The sequence below is a fragment of the Bombina bombina genome, chromosome 3 (assembly GCF_027579735.1).
Source record: "Bombina bombina isolate aBomBom1 chromosome 3, aBomBom1.pri, whole genome shotgun sequence".
NCBI classification, from domain to species: Eukaryota; Metazoa; Chordata; class Amphibia; order Anura; family Bombinatoridae; genus Bombina; species Bombina bombina.
In genome coordinates this window covers 460,906,822-460,924,357 of record NC_069501.1, presented here as the reverse complement: position 1 = coordinate 460,924,357, position 17,536 = coordinate 460,906,822, and the positions used below count along the sequence as shown (strand labels likewise).

Here is a 17,536-nt window from a genome sequence, read left to right as displayed (position 1 = left end):
TACTCCTATTATCAATTTTTCTTCGTTCTCTTGCTATCATTATTTGAAAAAGAAGGCATCTAAGCTTTTTTTTGTTTTCAGTACTCTGGACAGCACTTTTTTATTGGTGGATGAATTTATCCACCAATCAGCAAGGACAACCCAGGTTGTTCATCAAAAATGGGCCTGCATTTAAACTTACATTCTTGCATTTCAAATAAAGATACCAAGAGAATGAAGAAAATTTGATAATAGGAGTAAATTAGAAAGTTGCTTAAAATGTCATGCTCAATCTGAATCACAAGAGAAAAATTTTGGGTACAGTGTCCCTTTAAGCAACTTTCTAATTGACTACTATTATCAAATTGTCTTCATTCTCTTGGTATCTGTATTTGAAATGCAAGAATGTAAGTTTAGATGTCGGCCCATTTTTGGTGAACAAACTGGGTTGTTCTTGCTGATTGGTGGATAAATTCACCCAGCAATAAACAAGTGCTTTCCATGGTACCGAACCAAAAAATAGCTTAAATGCCTTCTTTTTAAATAAAGAAAGCAAGAGAACGAAGAAAAATTGATAATAGGTGTAAATTAGAAAGTTGCTTAAAATTGCATGCTCTATCTGAATCACGAAAGAAAAAATTTGCGTTCAGTGTCACTTTGTTTTCTTTCTACTTTACTGTTTTACCTTTAAAACATCAGTGTTGTATGATGCATATGAGAATAATCACTTTTAGCATGTTAAGCCATGTTGTATGTTACATGATAGATGTTAAAAGTTTTGCCTGAGATGTTGATGTTCTGGGGCTGTCAGACAGTTGTCCACAATTCATTGAAACAAAGCATCAGCTAGTTTTCAGGAGGCAAATTACTGAAGTAAATGCTGTGACATCACAAGTCCTTTAGCAAAATGGGAACTAGCATCTATTTTTTTTTTACAGTATTTTGACACATACTGGAGGTGTATTTAAAAAATAAAAATAAATTGTATATTACTTCAAAAAAAGAAAAGTGTACTACCAATTTTTTTTTAAAAAAAAAAAAAATGAAAAAAATTGCATTTGTAATAAAAACTTTGTATTCTAAAAAATTAATTGTATTTCCAAAAAAAAATTGTACTTGTAAAGTTAGATTTATATGTCACCATTTATATACAATTATAAAGAATCAGACACGTGCCTTTTTGACAGCAATCTTATTCCATACTCTCTCCCCCCTCCTCCCTGTCCTATCCTCTCCGTCCCTCCCCTAACCCCCTCCTCTCTCCCCCCTTCCCCAGCGCCGCCCACCTACCCACTGACAGCCGCAGCAGGGTAAACCCTTACTATGCTGCAGTCCTAGCTGGTCCTTGCCTCTATTAATATAAGCACTGTGTGGAGAGGACAGAAGAACCCATATTAAGGACCAACATTAATGATTGTAAAAGCCAGACCATCTTTTACACTCAGTGTGAACATCAATTAAGCATCCATCCATCGTGGCCTAAATGCAGCATCTCTACCCAATGTAGGAGCATGCAGAGTAAGGAGCACTGTCAGCATCCTAAGTGGGGACAAACAGCGCCCGGTGTGTGGAACGACATCAGGATCCAGTGTACGGATATGACAGGTCAGCATTGCAGCTGTTTGGTACAGGGTGTGTAGAGGGACCTCTTGTGATGGTAGTGAAAATTGTGTAGTAGGGATTTTCAGTCCTAATGCTGCTACTTTATTATACATTTCTCTCGTTCTCTGTCTATATACACCACATTATCAGTATTATCTTCAGAGCAAGTCTGTCACCTGCACTGCAACTCCCACTTATTGTCTATCTCACTGTGTCTTTGTGTCACTTCTCATTCTATCATTGTCTTTGTCCCTGAAACAAAACTCTGTCCCTTCCTCCATCCCTTTGTGTCACCTTCTTCAGGTGATTGCCTCTACCTCTCTTGCCTTTTGTTCATATAATTGTAGAGGCCTAATTATTGGTTCTAGTAGTAGTTGATATGTTTTAGTAGTATTGATATGTTTTAAAGAACCTAATACATATGTATGTAGATTATATGGAATTCTTTTTTAAAAAAAAGGTTCCTTGATCAAGTGTAAAAGTTGTAAATTATGTGGTTTGTTCCCATATTATACGTTTTCAGCATACATCTCAGGGCCCTTGTAGTCACTGCTTTTCATGATTATTCATCTGCCTAAAAATTGACTCATCAGAATAGGAGGTAGTGTTTAATAAAAAAATATAAAAATATCTATCTATCTATCTATCTATCTATCTATCTATATATATATATATATATAATCAAAATAAAGAGATAAAGGGGTATCTGAGGTAAAAATATAATAGTCCATATTTAAAATGTTATTTTAATAAAATGTAACTGTTTGTAAAGGCATATATTTAAGTGCTGCCTTAATCACATATTGTTGATGGCCCTCTGAGTGTGTGTTGGTGATACTCATAAATATACTATGGGCATAGCGAAGGAAGTGTAGCCTCTGGCCATTGTCACTATTAAACTGTATATAGGAGAGTACCCTATGCATATGTCACTGCTGTTAGTATAATTTGGTCCTAATACTATGGTGACCTTTTAACACCAATGTCCTATCTCTGTGAAAGGTTACAGCAAGTGTGTGAGTGAGTGCTAGTTGTTAATGCAGTAATGTGTTATTGTATTATAAATTATATATGCATTTTTCAATATGGGATGAATCTGAGTGATCATCAACTTTTTTTCAGCAGGCTTTATTTTCCTAAGTAAATAATATATAAACTGCAGCCCATTATAGCTGTCCTGTTTTCTAACACAGGGAAGGAATCCTGTACAATGCATAATAATTATTTGGCTGTGTATATTAGAAAGTCTAAAATATATATGTTCTGAAGAGATGTACTAGAGAAAAGTATTTCACATAACTGCAGAAAAATTGATTTTTTTAGTGTGTATTTAAAATGAAAAACAATGAAGCAAAAATTGGTTTTTTTTTTCATGTATTGATTCAGTGAAAAATTCTGTTTGCTGTTTTTTTCTTGAACAAAAGCAGCCTGATTATAATTGCTAATCTATTTTCACATTTAAACATCCAGCACACAAGAATATCTTTTTTTTACTCTTTCCTTTCAAAAACTGGGTTTGGTGAACGTACTTCAGTTCAGATTGTATTTTTATTCAGCAGTACAGTACTTACCCTATAGCTATCAAGCACCCTAGAAAATAGCCTGTATAGAACAACAAACATATTTACATTTTCTTATTGGTAACTGTCATTTTCTTTACAAAAATGTAACTAGCTAAAATGAGGCGTATTTCTGTTACACAGTATTGTATTATACAGATATTATGTAGAACCATTTTTTTTTTACAAATCCTAGAAGTACTTTTTTTTCCAGAAGATTGTTCATATATCAGAGGAAATAATAACTAGGGCTGTATTATTTACTATATGCGAAACCTCTATCTGCTGCTTAATCGAGACATCAGCTCCTCCCCATTCTTAACCCTCCACACATTTAACCCTTTGACATTCAGACAGAGCTGCAGTGACTAAACTTGCAGCCCTCTTCAGCTGCTAATAAGTGTATCTGCTTATTTCCTATACAAGAGAGTAATAAAATCTATTGACTTCAAAGATAAAAGGATTTTGTTCAATAGGGTATTAATGTTTACTGTTTTCAATGACAGTGGTGAAAAAAAGAACAAAACCAAAACAACCTAAACAATTTATGATATTGTTTGATTGGCGTTGATTCAGAGTTGCCAAGTGCACAGTATTTAACTGGACAGTCCAGTTTATTAGAGGCTGTCCAGTAAAATCTATACAGAAATACTGGACACTTAAATGTCCAGCATTTTTAAAGTCTGCTAAGTGTCAGCTAAATGTAATGCATTACAAATATAATCCAAAAAGAAGTTACACTGTGCATTTTCTATTATATGTGTTACAAGCTGCCTTGGGGTTTTAAATCATTGTTGTGTGTGTGCAGTTACATAATTTAATTGGGGTGCCCTATTTGGTGTAAATAAGCACTTAAAAAGTGAACATTTTTGTATCTCATAAATGTTTTGGTCTGGCTCCAAGTTTATGGACATATTTTAAGCTTTACTTTTAAACAAAAATTCTGGGCAAGGATATGTCAAATCCCCAAATGATCATGACAATCATTGCTACTTAAAGGGACAGGAAACCCCAAAATTGTCTTTCATGATTTGGATAGAACATGCAAGTTTAAACAACTTTCCAATTGACTTCTGTTATCAAATTTGATTAATGATCTTATTATCCTTTGCTAAAGGAACAGCATTACACTACTGGCAGCTAGCTGAACACATCTAGTTAGCCAATCACAAGAGAAAAATGTGTGCAGGAACCAATCAGCAGCTAGCTCCCACTAGTGTAGGATATGTGCGTATTCTTTTTCAACAAGGGTTACCAAGATAATGAAGCACATTTGAAAATAGAATTTAATTTAAAAGTGTCTTAAAATTACATCCTAATCATGCAAGTTTAAATGTGACTTTTCTATCCCTTTAATTTATTGGAAACAAATGATGATCTAAGATATCTTGTCAGTCAGTACTGTTAGGTCCCTCAAAGAATTTTAGAATGACAACATTTAGCCAAAGAGCTGTTTATCTCACTGTGCAGAATTCTGGATGTAAGTAGAGATGCTTACATTACAATATATAATTGTCCAAATGAAGCCCACAAAGGTTTTGAGTGAGTCCTTAACATGCCGGTTAGATTTGGTCATCAGAATCTATGGGGTAGATTTATACCCCGAGCAGACATGATTCGCTATAGCGAATCATGTCCGCCCTGCATCGCTAAATGCCGACAGCATACGCTGTCTGCATTTAACATTGCACAAGCAGTTCTGGTGAACTGCTTGTGCAATGCCGCCCCCTGCAGATTTGCGGCCACTTCGGCCGCATGCAGGGGGTGGCAATCAACCCGATCGTATTCAATCGGGCCGATTGATGTCCACAGCCTCAGAGGCAGCGGACGAGTTAAGGAGTAGCGGTCTTATGACTGCTGCTTCTTAACTCTTGTTTCTGGAGCGTCTGAAGGCTCGCGCGGAAACAGAGGCATTGGGGCCGATACAGAGATTGTTAAATCAGTCCCTATGTGTCTAATCCCAGCAAAGGAAAATAGACCACATCTTTTGCAAATCTTGCTTTAAATATTTTTTACCAATGTGTATGTGTGAGATTTGCAAAAGCTATCCTTGCAGAAGAAGGCACATCAAGAATCATCTGACATTTATACCTCAGCTCAGTGCTCCCAGGAACCTCAGCCTAGGTCATAGGTCAAGAAGGACTGTAAGGGATAGCTGCAGGTTCCTGGTATTTTATATCAGGTCTACTTTGGGCATGTAACTGCTATGGATGGGCTGCAAGAGCCATGTGAATGATGTAAGGGCTCTCTTGGAAACAAACCTAGCATTATGTATTTGTATTTGATCACTGATATTTTCTAATAACAGAAGGCTTGCGGACATCAGTTTTAGGAGTCATTTCATTCAGTTCTTTATACAAAGGGTAGTTGATACAAGAAATAATCCACCAACTTAATGGCCCACACATATTTATTATATATTTATAAAGCCATTCTACTATAGTAGGGATTGATAAACTTACTTGACACTCCTGATGTCCCCCCCTGGTTGCCCATGTATCTATATTTTAACTCCTCTCTTGGGTCCCAAAATGTATGGCTGGTTCCTTGTTATTCTTGCTCATATAAATTTATCAACTTTTGAATAAAATATTATTAAAAAAAATAATAATAAAAGGGACCAGAGGTAACATTTGTGCAGCTGTAGACCTGGAGAAACAGAAGTAATAATATCTTACTCATATAACCTAGTTTTAGGCTGAAAGCCATTTATCACCCAGGTCTTTGTAGCAAAGCATTCTGGGTAATGACACATTAAAATGACCAAATTTTCCTTTTAAATTGGGTGCTTTTGGATGGAAAAACTAATATGAGTACAGTGTCTATATTTAAATGTCAATAATGATCACTATATTTTTTTGTTTATTTGTTTGTTATTTGTACAATCTGGACTCTTTTTCCGATATTTAACAACTGGCCTTTTTTATTTTATCTGTTTCTAAACTAAAACACCACAGCTTTAAATTATCTTCAAGTTTGATTGGTTTTTTTTTCCCTTCAGCTAACTTGTTCTGCTTTTAGGGTCCTTGATAGGAGAAGAGGATTCAGATTGTGGGATTAGGAGGATTAGTAAATTATACTACATATCATACACACACAAGCAGGATAGGATTGAGCTAGAGAATAATGATAAGATATTAGCAGATTATATAAAAGCATAAACTTGTGTTATTGTAATGAAAACAGAGGTATTATTTTGGTTTTGATGACATGTGGCATCACAAGGCCACTGTGTCCCAACCTTGTCAGCAGCACAAACTAGACTGTTAAAGGGACATGAAGCCCTATTATTTCATAATTCAGAAAAAGTATTCAATTTTTAACTATTTTAATTTATTTCATTTAATTCACTTCAATTATCAAATTTCTTCGTTCCCTTGGTATCTTTTGTTGAAAAGCAGGGACGTAATCTCAAGAGCATGCACATGTTTAGAGCACTATATAGATGCGTCTTAGAATGTTGCCCTACTAATGGAGATAATATACCCGCTATAAAGAACTTAATTTTAGCTGGAGTGCCGGATTTTTCTTTCTTACATAGAGCACTATATGGCAGCAACTTGGCAAGAATGTTATCCATATGCAAGAGCACTATATGGCAGCACTATTTTCTGCCACGCAGTGCTCCGGACACCGGTACCTCTTCAACAAAGAATAACATGGTTACAAAGCAAATGTGATAATAGTTTATAATTGTACTCTGTGTGATTTACAAAAGTACATTTTTGGGTTTCATATCCCTTTAAAGAAACAAACTGTTAAAGGGGCACTGGAGACAAAAAAAAAAAGTTATTGCTTTTGCCAGAACAACATTTTGACCATTTTGAATACATTTTTTAAATTTAATAAGTAAAAGCTATTAAAATCAAGAGAAAACAAATACCGTATTTGTTCTCAGTTCATACTATAGTATTGTTCACTAAGAAATCTGCCACCCCTTCCAACATTTTTAACTCATAATTGACCCATATATTTATAACAATCAAAGGCCCAGGGACATAAACATTTAATCAAAATAAATAAAACTTTTGGAAATCATAGAAGTATGAATACATCATACCATCAAATTACCCTTTAAAAATTGCTGCCCCCCCCCCATCCTACTGTCAGGCTTAGTTTTAGGGATAGGACACCCCACATTTTTCTTTCATAATTTGGATAGAATATAAACTTTTAAACAACTTTTAAATGTACTTCCATTATCAAATTTGCTTAGTTCTCTTGTTATCCTTTGCTGAAGGAACAGCTTTGCACTAGTGGCAGCAAGATGAACACATCTAGTCAGCCAATGACAAGAGACAAATGTGTGCAGGCACCAATTAGCAGCAGATCCCACTGCTGTATATGGGCATATTCTTTTTCAACAAGGAATAACAAGAGAACAAAACACATTTGAAAATAGAAGTGAATTTAAAAGTGTCTTAAAATGACCTGCTCTACCTGAATCATGCAGGTTTAATTTTGACTTTTCTATCCCTTTAACCAAAGCCAAAATATGCCCCTGCTCATAAGTGATAACTCCCCTGGTTTGGCTGTCAGGGATGAGCATTAATGAGTATGAAGCCTCTTATAGTCAATAAATGAACATCTTGTTTTTAAATTAATTAATAATTTTTAAAAAAAATATATTTTGAATGTATCCTCTTTTTCATAAAAAATCTGTTCTTTTAACAGAATAAAGGGCAAACGTCTGTTATCTAATAATATCTAGTCGGATTCTATAAAAAAATAAAATAAAAAAATTGTATAGCTGTGTGTGTTTAAAGGGTTACTAAAAAGCCTGAAATCTCTTAGATTCAACTAAATGTTGTACTCATTAAGCAGATAATACAGCGAGAATTGAGAATGATATTTTCAACCAACTGTAGGATTAAGGTCTCACAAATATAACATCTATTTCATTGTCTTCTGCATTTTGCAACTTTTCATCTCCTTGTTACTTTTCTATTGTCATTGTGGTCTTCAGATAATCTTCGGCTTCCAGTTGAGTACCATCTGCTCACATTTCTTCTTCCCTTTTCATTAAAGCTTGCACCTGTCTTCATAGATTTCTTCATCATTGTGATGATGTCACAAGCATTTCTCCAGTCATTCTTTTCCCCTGTTTGTTTGAAAACCATCCCGCATGCATTACTTGCATTAAAGGGACACTGAACCCACATTTTTTATTTTGTGATTCAGATAGAGCATGCAATTTTAAGCAACTTTCTAATTTACTCCTATTATCAATTTTTCTTCGTTCGCTTGCTATCTTTATCTGAAAAATAAGGCATCTACGCTAAGGAGCCAGACAGTTTTGGTTCAGTACACTGGACAGCACTTGTTTATTGGTGGGTGAATTTATCCACCAATCAGCAAGAACAACCCAGGTTGTTCACCAAAGATGGGCCAGCCCAGCATATATGTTCATATATATTTATATATATATATATATATACTTACACTTATATGTCTGAGGACGGACATTGGGTGGAGTGCTCTATTGTTCTTGTTTGCTATATTTATATATATACAATATATATATGTTTTTATATATATATATATATATATATATATATATATATATATATATATATATATATATATATAACTTTTTATGTTTACTGCTGATTTTCAAATACTTAGTATTTTTTGTTATTAAAGTTTAAAACAAATATAGAAATAGAAAATGCATTTTGTTTTAGAGAAGGCTACAGCCAAAACTACTGCATAAGTCTTGTTGTTTCAATTTTGTACTTTGTTTGAATTTCATTTCAAATTTACCTTGTGAAAACTTGGAATTTTACTTGTATAATTTATGTTTTCCTTTTCTCCAGTGTTCCAACACTTAACAAACAGGACATTTTTAATGAATTACTTAGGCAGGCCCATGAGCGTGTGAGTACGTATCAATGTTTCCAACAATGTTTGTAACATTTTAATATATTCTTGCTAAAACTGCTGCCAAAAAGTGTTTTAGGCGTGTGCACACTCCAGAGCGTACCTAGGTATTCTCTTACCCAAAAGGAGTTACGTTTCCACAAAGGATACTAGAGAAGAAAGCAAACTGGTAATAGATGTAAATTTGAGGTTTGTTTAAAACAGCGCACTCCGTCTGAATCATAAATGTTCAGTTTAGATTTTCCTGTCCCTTTAATTGACCTATGACCCTTACTTGCATTAAAGGGACACTGAACCCACATTTTTTATTTTGTGATTCAGATAGAGCATGCAATTTTAAGCAACTTTCTAATTTACTCCTATTATCAATTTTTCTTCGTTCTCTTGCTATCTTTATCTGAAAAAGAAGGCATCTACGCTAAGGAGCCAGACAGTTTTGGTTCAGTACACTGGACAGCACTTGTTTATTGGTGGGTGAATTTATCCACCAATCAGCAAGAACAACCCAGGTTGTTCACCAAAGATGGGCCAGCCCAGCATATATGTTCATATATATATATATATATATATATACTTACACTTATATGTCTGAGGACGGACATTGGGTCCGAAAACGTTAACATTAAAGTGTGTTTGGCATTTGATAAGTCCCGTGGAGTGCTCTATTGTTCTTGTTTGCTATATTTATATATATATATATATATATATATATATATATATATATATATATATATACAATATATATATATATGTTTATATATATATATATATATATATATATATATATATATATAACTTTTTATGTTTACTGCTGATTTTCAAATACTTAGTATTTTTTGTTATTAAAGTTTAAAACAAATATAGAAATAGAAAATGCATTTTGTTTTAGAGAAGGCTACAACCAAAACTACTGCATTAGTCTTGTTGTTTCAATTTTGTACTTTGTTTGAATTTCATTTCAAATTTACCTTGTGAAAACTTGGAATTTTACTTGTATAATTTATGTTTTCCTTTTCTCCAGTGTTCCAACACTTAACAAACAGGACATTTTTAATGAATTACTTAGGCAGGCCCATGAGCGTATGTGTACGTATCAATGTTTCCAATAATGTTTGTAACATTTTAATATATTCTTGCTAACACTGCTGCCAAAAAGTGTTTTAGGCGTGTGCACACTCCAGAGCGTACCTAGGTATTCTCTTACCCAAAAGGAGTTATGTTTCCACAAAGGATACTAGAGAAGAAAGCAAACTGGTAATAGATGTAAATTTGAGGTTTGTTTTAAACAGCGCACTCCGTCTGAATCATAAATGTTCAGTTTAGATTTTCCTGTCCCTTTAATTGACCTATGACCCTTTTTCAGTAAGAGACATTATGTTTTTTATGTTTTTGAAGTCCCCAGCAGTGTAATACCTCTAAGTATGCTTATTCAGCAGTAAGCTCTGTGTCTATGCATATTTGCTTTTAGATAGACATCATCATCATGAGCTTTCATATTAAGTGCTGAAGAGTAGCACAGAATGCTGAGACATACAGCCTTGGAGATGGAAAAGAAATCTAATTTCAGAGATGGTAATGGAGCTAATTGTATTGAATATATGTATTGTGAAAAAAATCTTTATATTAATTGAGGATTGCAAAAACATAACTTTTGAATATCAATATAAAAAGCAACATTCCAATATTTATGGACACCCAACTTTTATAATTATAATTATTATGATTCGTTTCCAATATATTTTAATAAAATAGCATCCTCTGATTAACTACAGGTTAGTTTTGTGTACTTTATAAAGCATATTCATTGCTGTATTTTCATTTTTTTAAAGTAAAAACTGTTTATATTTATGGAGAAGCTAGCAGGAAGTGTGTGGTTAGGTGTAACTGAGTCCTGGGACTCTGCTGCTCACTGGCTGACAGGCTCTTTTAAAACAGAATATGGAAAAAAAATAGTGTCATTTCCCTTTAAAGTATTAAACCTTGTAATAATTGCAATACATTTCTGTTGTGCTGCTATAGAATAACATATTAGCAAAATCTTAATGTTTTTAAAACAAATTAACATCCTTTTTACTGCAATTGTGGTTCAATAGCCAAACTTCAGCCACCAATAGCCTTATTTTTAGGAGCCAATCTAGGCTTTAATCAACAAACAACAATGATAGCCATTGTCATAATGTAAGTAAAAAATGCATTGTTTTGCTGTTATTATCTGATAAAGCCAATTTGGAACGGTTGTGTAGCAGAGTTAGCCTTGATAAGTCGGATGGGTATATTTTAAGTTCTGAGAATTAGATGTGTTTATTCTGAACATAGCTGGGTAACATATATGTAATTATGAAGTCAAGGTTGAAGCTAAATGTGCCTTGGGGGGGGGGGAAATACAAATAAAGAGATCTTATAGTTGTAAGATCATGTGTGAGGATAGCAGGGGAGGGGCACAGCTGTGATTACTGTAGATTTGTGTTTAGCACTGAGACTCTTTATCATATTATGTAGTGGGACTCGGAGTGCAGCTGTGATAACATTTACAGAGATTTCTAATGAAGGACTCATTTATGGTCCATCCTGTGAGTCCACTTTGACTTGTGAGTTTTTTTGTAAGGTACCGTAAGACTGCATCTGTTGATGTAACAGAGGAGCATTTCTTAGGCTAAGAGACTCTTCTCTATGTGTGAACGGGGCAGTGTATGATGGTGCCAGGCTTATTAACAGACATGACTGAGAAACAGTATATGTTCAGTTAAACATCATGTCTTCTTCTTGGGAAATAAATAGACACTTTTATACTTCTTGCTTTTGCTCCAGTTACTATACTGTATGTCTAGGTTTGCCAGGTGTCCAGTACTAAACAAAGATTTTGCTATTTCAACTAATATTTCAGCTAATGGGCTAATAAACAGTAATTTCGTCTCATCTGAGTTCTGATGTGGTTGCAGAGTTGTCAAGAATTGTTAGGCCATTTCATCTACCCTAAGATATAGAATAGTTGTATAGCTGACAGGTTTTGCTAGACCATTTGGTCTGATCTGAGGTTAGATGTGTTTGTATAGTTGATAGGAATTTCTGGGCTGTGGGATCTGATCTGGGGTCTTATGGTGACATCTAAGGCCTGATACTGGCATTGATGGGGATTTAGGTCCATGGATCTGATCAAGCACCTCATGTGGGCATATAATGGACAGAAGCTTCAGGACCATGCCTTTTAGTCGAGGTTAAATATGAGTGTATAACCAACTATTTCTGCAGCAATATGGTCTGATTAGATCTTATATCTGATATAGGCATATAGTAGACAGGAGCTGTAAGGCCGCTGGGTCTAATTTCCATTGACTGCCATGGTTCTTGCTACTGTCCACCACATACAAGTTTATAGATGTCCATTAAGTTTTTGAAGAACAGTTTGTAGTCTTACTGAAATCCCTACTGGTGTACAGTGACACACACTACAAACATAACACAAATAAAAATGTAGTTTCCAGTACAGTAAAACTCGAAATACATTTAAAACATTTTCTTACAGACACAACAATGAACAAAATGACTAACATCATTTTAGGGATCTTTTAAACTTAACATTTAGACACCAAACAATAACTGTTTTAGTACCAACAAAACACATATTTGAAATCATCTTTATGGCTTAAATGATGCTGCTTAAAGTTCATTAGAATTTTTATATGAATGGTCAAATCCTTATATAAGCAGGCTCTTATTTGATATGCCAAGTGTATGGGTGGTAAAAGATATTCATATGATCTCCATACCATATTGTATGATGTTAAAGGAACATGAAACTCAAAAATGTTCTTTCGTGATTCAGATAGAACATTAAATTTTAAACAACTTTCCAATTTACTTCTATTATCAAATTTGCTTCATTCTCTTGGTATGCTTTGTTAAAGGAGCAGCAATTCACTACTGAGAGCTAGCTGAACAGATCAGGTGAGCCTATTACAGGGGGCATATATGTGCAGCCACCAATCAGCAAACTTTTTCTAGTAGTGCATTGCTGTTCTTTTCAACAAAAGATACCAAGACAACAACGCAAAATAGATAAAAGATAATTAAATTTGAAACTTGTTTAAAAATGTAGGCTCTATTTGAATCAGGAAAGACAAAAATTGGATTTTAGATCTTTTTTAAGGCAGCATAGGGGCTTAATATCTGCCTGGAGTACTATTACACTGGCACAAGGTAATCTGTGATTAAAATGGACATTTAAAACTTAATTACATATCCTTACCCAGTGTCCTCTGCCAAAGTGGAAAACATTGGTAGTTCAAGTTTTATGTGGGAAAAGGTAATAGTGAGCTATTGTCTTTATTCATCTTTTTTTTCAATAACTAAAAAACGTAAGCTCAAATTTATTTTTATTATGTTAATTCAACATCAATAGCAATAAAAATGTTTTTTTTTTGCTGGAATTATTGCTCAGAGCACACACGTTTGCCTCACACTTAGGCCCAGATATTCAAAACACTGACAGACCGACAAAAAAACTGCCTGCTTGGGTTTGCCAGGCTTGCAGTCCATCTGTCTGTCAATATATTCCAAAAAAGGGGGCTGAACTGCAAAGTGCCAACAAGTGGCAATGCGTCTTCCATAGGAAATAATAGGGATTGTGACTTCAGCAAAAGTCCGCTGACATTTCCACTTGTCGGCACTATCGGGGGGTATTGGCGGTTAGGGGTTAATAGGTAAGGGGTTGTTTGCGGTGGGGATATTGACTGTTAGGGGGTTAAGTACTGTAGGAGAGTTTGCAGTGGGGGTATTGGCGGTTAGGGGGTTAATAGGTTAGAGGTAGTTTGTGGTCCGGTATTGGCGGTTAGGGGATTAATAGATATGGGATAGTTTGCAGCAGGGTGTTGTGTTGGTTTAGGGGCTAATAGTTATGTTCATTAGGTTTGGTGATATATTTAAAAGGGATCCTTTACTTTACATCGCCAGCATCACCACTCATTGCAATGTGTAGTAAAACGCCTCTCGGCGATGCAGACTTTAAACAATGATGTCAGCAATATTTCCCTAGCATTCTCACCATGGCAATGGATCCCTTTTGAATATCTCTCATAGCCAAATATTGAACACCTGGCTATGAGAGCTTTCCTTATCAGCCAGTGAGCTTCTATCTCACATGCCAGTTGTGCACAAAAATGTAAATCCTGAAAAAATAAAAAATAAACAGTTTTAACATAATGCCCTTTTCATTAGCATGCTGTACTTTTTTTTAATACTTCATCTCAGGTTCCAGAACACAAATAAACAACCAGATAGCTCATATACATGGTTCAAACCAACAATAGAAAATTATAAGACCTTACAAACTAAAATATATGTGGTGTCATTCATTGTAGAAACAAATATATGTCATGGAAAGTGTTCTTCCTTGTCTCCTTCCAGGTGACCATAATACAATGAAAATATAAACTAGGTTACAACAACTCTAATAAATAACTATGGAAACAGTTATGCATTCGTTCTTAGCTAACTAGTAGTGTTGTGAGACTGTGGACTCCATCCATTTTCCCTAATATCTCTCTGCTGGGGTCCCACAAGAAAGTTGTCCGTCTGTTTTCCATGAGATCTAACCTATCATGTTGTTTCAGGTCTTTCTAAAAAGTCAAAATTCCTTTGCCCTTAAACTGATACCCTTGTACGCAATCTGTGTCCCTTAGTGAATATAGTATTTATTTCTGGATTGACACCGGTAATATGAGGATGTAGGGTTCCCATTTGTTTATAAAATTGGTTGCTTTTTGAATTGGGTCATCTATGGTGTCCGACTGTTCCTGCATTGATGTATCCAGCTTTGTTGGTGCTCAGTTGTCCAATTTTTAGGAGTTTTCTAACTAATGATGTACGGTTTCATTTCTCTTAGCACATAACCAGTGCTCTATCATTCCTCAAAGTTTATTCAGATATGAGCATTGTCTTATGAGGTATAACGGGTAAGGGTTCAGGATTGCATTTTGGACATTCATTAGGGGCATAATATTTCCATTTTTGGGACACACTGGTAATGATGTATGCTTTATTCAGCAACCGTTTGTGGGGCTTTCCTAGTTCCATGACCAAAGTTGCAATTTTTTAGCGGGATGTACCTTTAATTTTGTGTATAATCCCTCCCTAAAAATGTACAGATTTTGGCTTGAAACTTTGAGTATTCTTATGTCTATTAACAAAACTTTTTTATTCTTTATTTATTTTGGAATACTTCTCACATTAAATCAACGTAACATTTTCAACTTATACATTTATTTTTAGTTGTTTAGATTACAGTATTTTTTTTTTAAAAAAAAGAGATTATTCACCTGACATTTTTCATCTTTTTAGAAGAAATATTAGCTAATTTTCCTAGTGTCCTGTCACCCTATCTTTGTGTCTGGTTTTGGCAGGTGTGATGCAGCACAATGTTGCTCTGTCATATTTACTGATTGAATTGTTAACGCCCCTCCCCCTTTATCTTTACTCTTGAAATGACAAATTGTTAACCTTCTCACTGTTAAGGCCTGCCTAAAGGCTGGGATGCAAAAGTAGACATGTGCATTAATCACGCGTACACACTCATTACGCACATGCAAGCATCACTTGCTCATACTCATATCCACCAATATTTAAAAAAAGTAAAAAATGTAAAAGGAAGTTATTGTCAGTGTTTAAGTTTTGGGTCAAATATTTAAATAAAATGGAAATTTTAAAATGAACACACAAAAGAAAGTAATTTTAATATAATATAATATACTAACATATTTTTTTGATGGGGGAATTTTGAAATGTAATGTTTTTTCAACATTTGATTGGGAACTGAAATTTATATATCTATAGTGATATTTTCCCATATATATATATATATATATATATATATATATATATATATATATATATATATATATATATATATATATATATATATATATGTTTTTGTAAAAATGTATAGTTTTGCTTATTTTTAAATAATATTGTGCTGATTTTCAGACTCCTAACCAAGCCCCAAAGTTTTAGATGCATACTGATGTCTACAGATTTCTGTTTGTCTAATGAGTCTTTTCATATGCAGGAGAGGGGGGTGTGTTGGCTCTACATGTTTTCTCAGCCTCTTTCACTTGGTGTCCCAGACTAACCTCATCAATATTTTTATATCAGTATCTGTGCATATTCTTCTTTATAGTAGTGTCTCTTACATGAAGTTATATGAAAATTGGCGTATGCTGTCCTTTTAGCAAATGAACCAAATATTTTTTTTCTGATGTTACCCACACTCCTTCATATATTTAGGTACTCAGCTGATCCCTTGAAGCAATTCATTATGTAAGGACAAATTGAGGACAGATGTCTAGTTACAGAATGGACAGCTGGAGTTTTTTAGAATAATTGTATTACAATAGCCAAACACTGGGGCTTCCAGCTACTGGACACCAGCTGCTTAGGATGCGCATACCTTGGGCGATAGCTCTGCTGCTTGCAAGACGTGTGTGCGAACAAGGAAAGTTGTAGAAGTTGTGCAATTAGTGTTATAATATAAACGGATCTGGAATAACTGAAGTCAATTAACCTTGTTTTATGTAGTTATAACATCATTACAATGTTATTAGCACTCAGCTACAGCCTGTTTTGAAGCATTTACATATTGAATAGAAGCTTCTGTGGAATTTACTTGTATGATTCTAAAAATTTCAACATCAGGTATGTTCAATACATACAACAAGCTCTTTTTTTTATAGATGATGACAAATTACAAATATCATTTGTTAATATGATAGTTTGATGAGGGCGAGGGGATCATATTCAGTTATTACATTAAAATTCAGATGTCGAGTAAGTTGGTTTAAAAGTTAGTTTAAAAGGACAGTCTACACCAGAATTTTAATTGTTTAAAAATATAGATAATCCCTTTATTACCCATTCCCCAGTTTTGCATAACCAATACAGTTATATTAATATATATTTTACCTTTGTGATTACCTTGTATCAAAGCCTCTGCAGACTTCCCCTTATCTCAGTGCTTTTGACAGACATGCAGTTTAGCCAATCAGCGCAGACTCCTAAATAACTCCACAGGAGTGAGCACAACATTATCTATATGACACAAGTGAACTAGCACAGTCTAACTGTGAAAAACTTTCAAAATGCTCTGAGCTGAGAGGCGATTTTCAATGGTTTAGAAATCAGTTTGAGCCTACCTAGGTTTAACTTTTCAAAAATACCACCAAGGGAACAAAGCAAATTTAAAGATAAAAGTAAATTGGAAAGTTGTTATAATTGCATGCCCTACCTAAATTATGAAATTTTAATTTTGACTAGACTGTCCCTTTAATCTGAATTTGCATGGAATGCAGCTGGTTAAACTGCCTGCTTTACAGCTAATCAGAATTAAAGGGACAGTGTATTGTTATTTCCCCCCCCCCTCCCCTTCAATGTTGTCCTAATGCCTCTACCTTAAAGTGCCATAAAACATGTTGAGATCTGTGCATATTCTAAAAGGTCTAGTTAGGTAAAAATAGTTTGCATTAAAA

The 17,536-nt window shown here is 34.4% G+C and overlaps 1 protein-coding gene across 1 annotated transcript in view; it reads left to right on the top strand.

Annotated features, from left to right (window-relative positions):
• The first annotated feature begins 1,323 nt into the window (after positions 1–1,323).
• The window catches only part of NFASC (neurofascin), a 278,247-nt gene continuing 262,034 nt past the window's right edge, over positions 1,324–17,536 (top strand). Inside the window, exon 1 of the mRNA XM_053706693.1 lies at positions 1,324–1,584. The gene's annotated coding sequence lies outside the window, so the exon portion shown is untranslated. The remainder of the gene's footprint in view (positions 1,585–17,536) is intronic.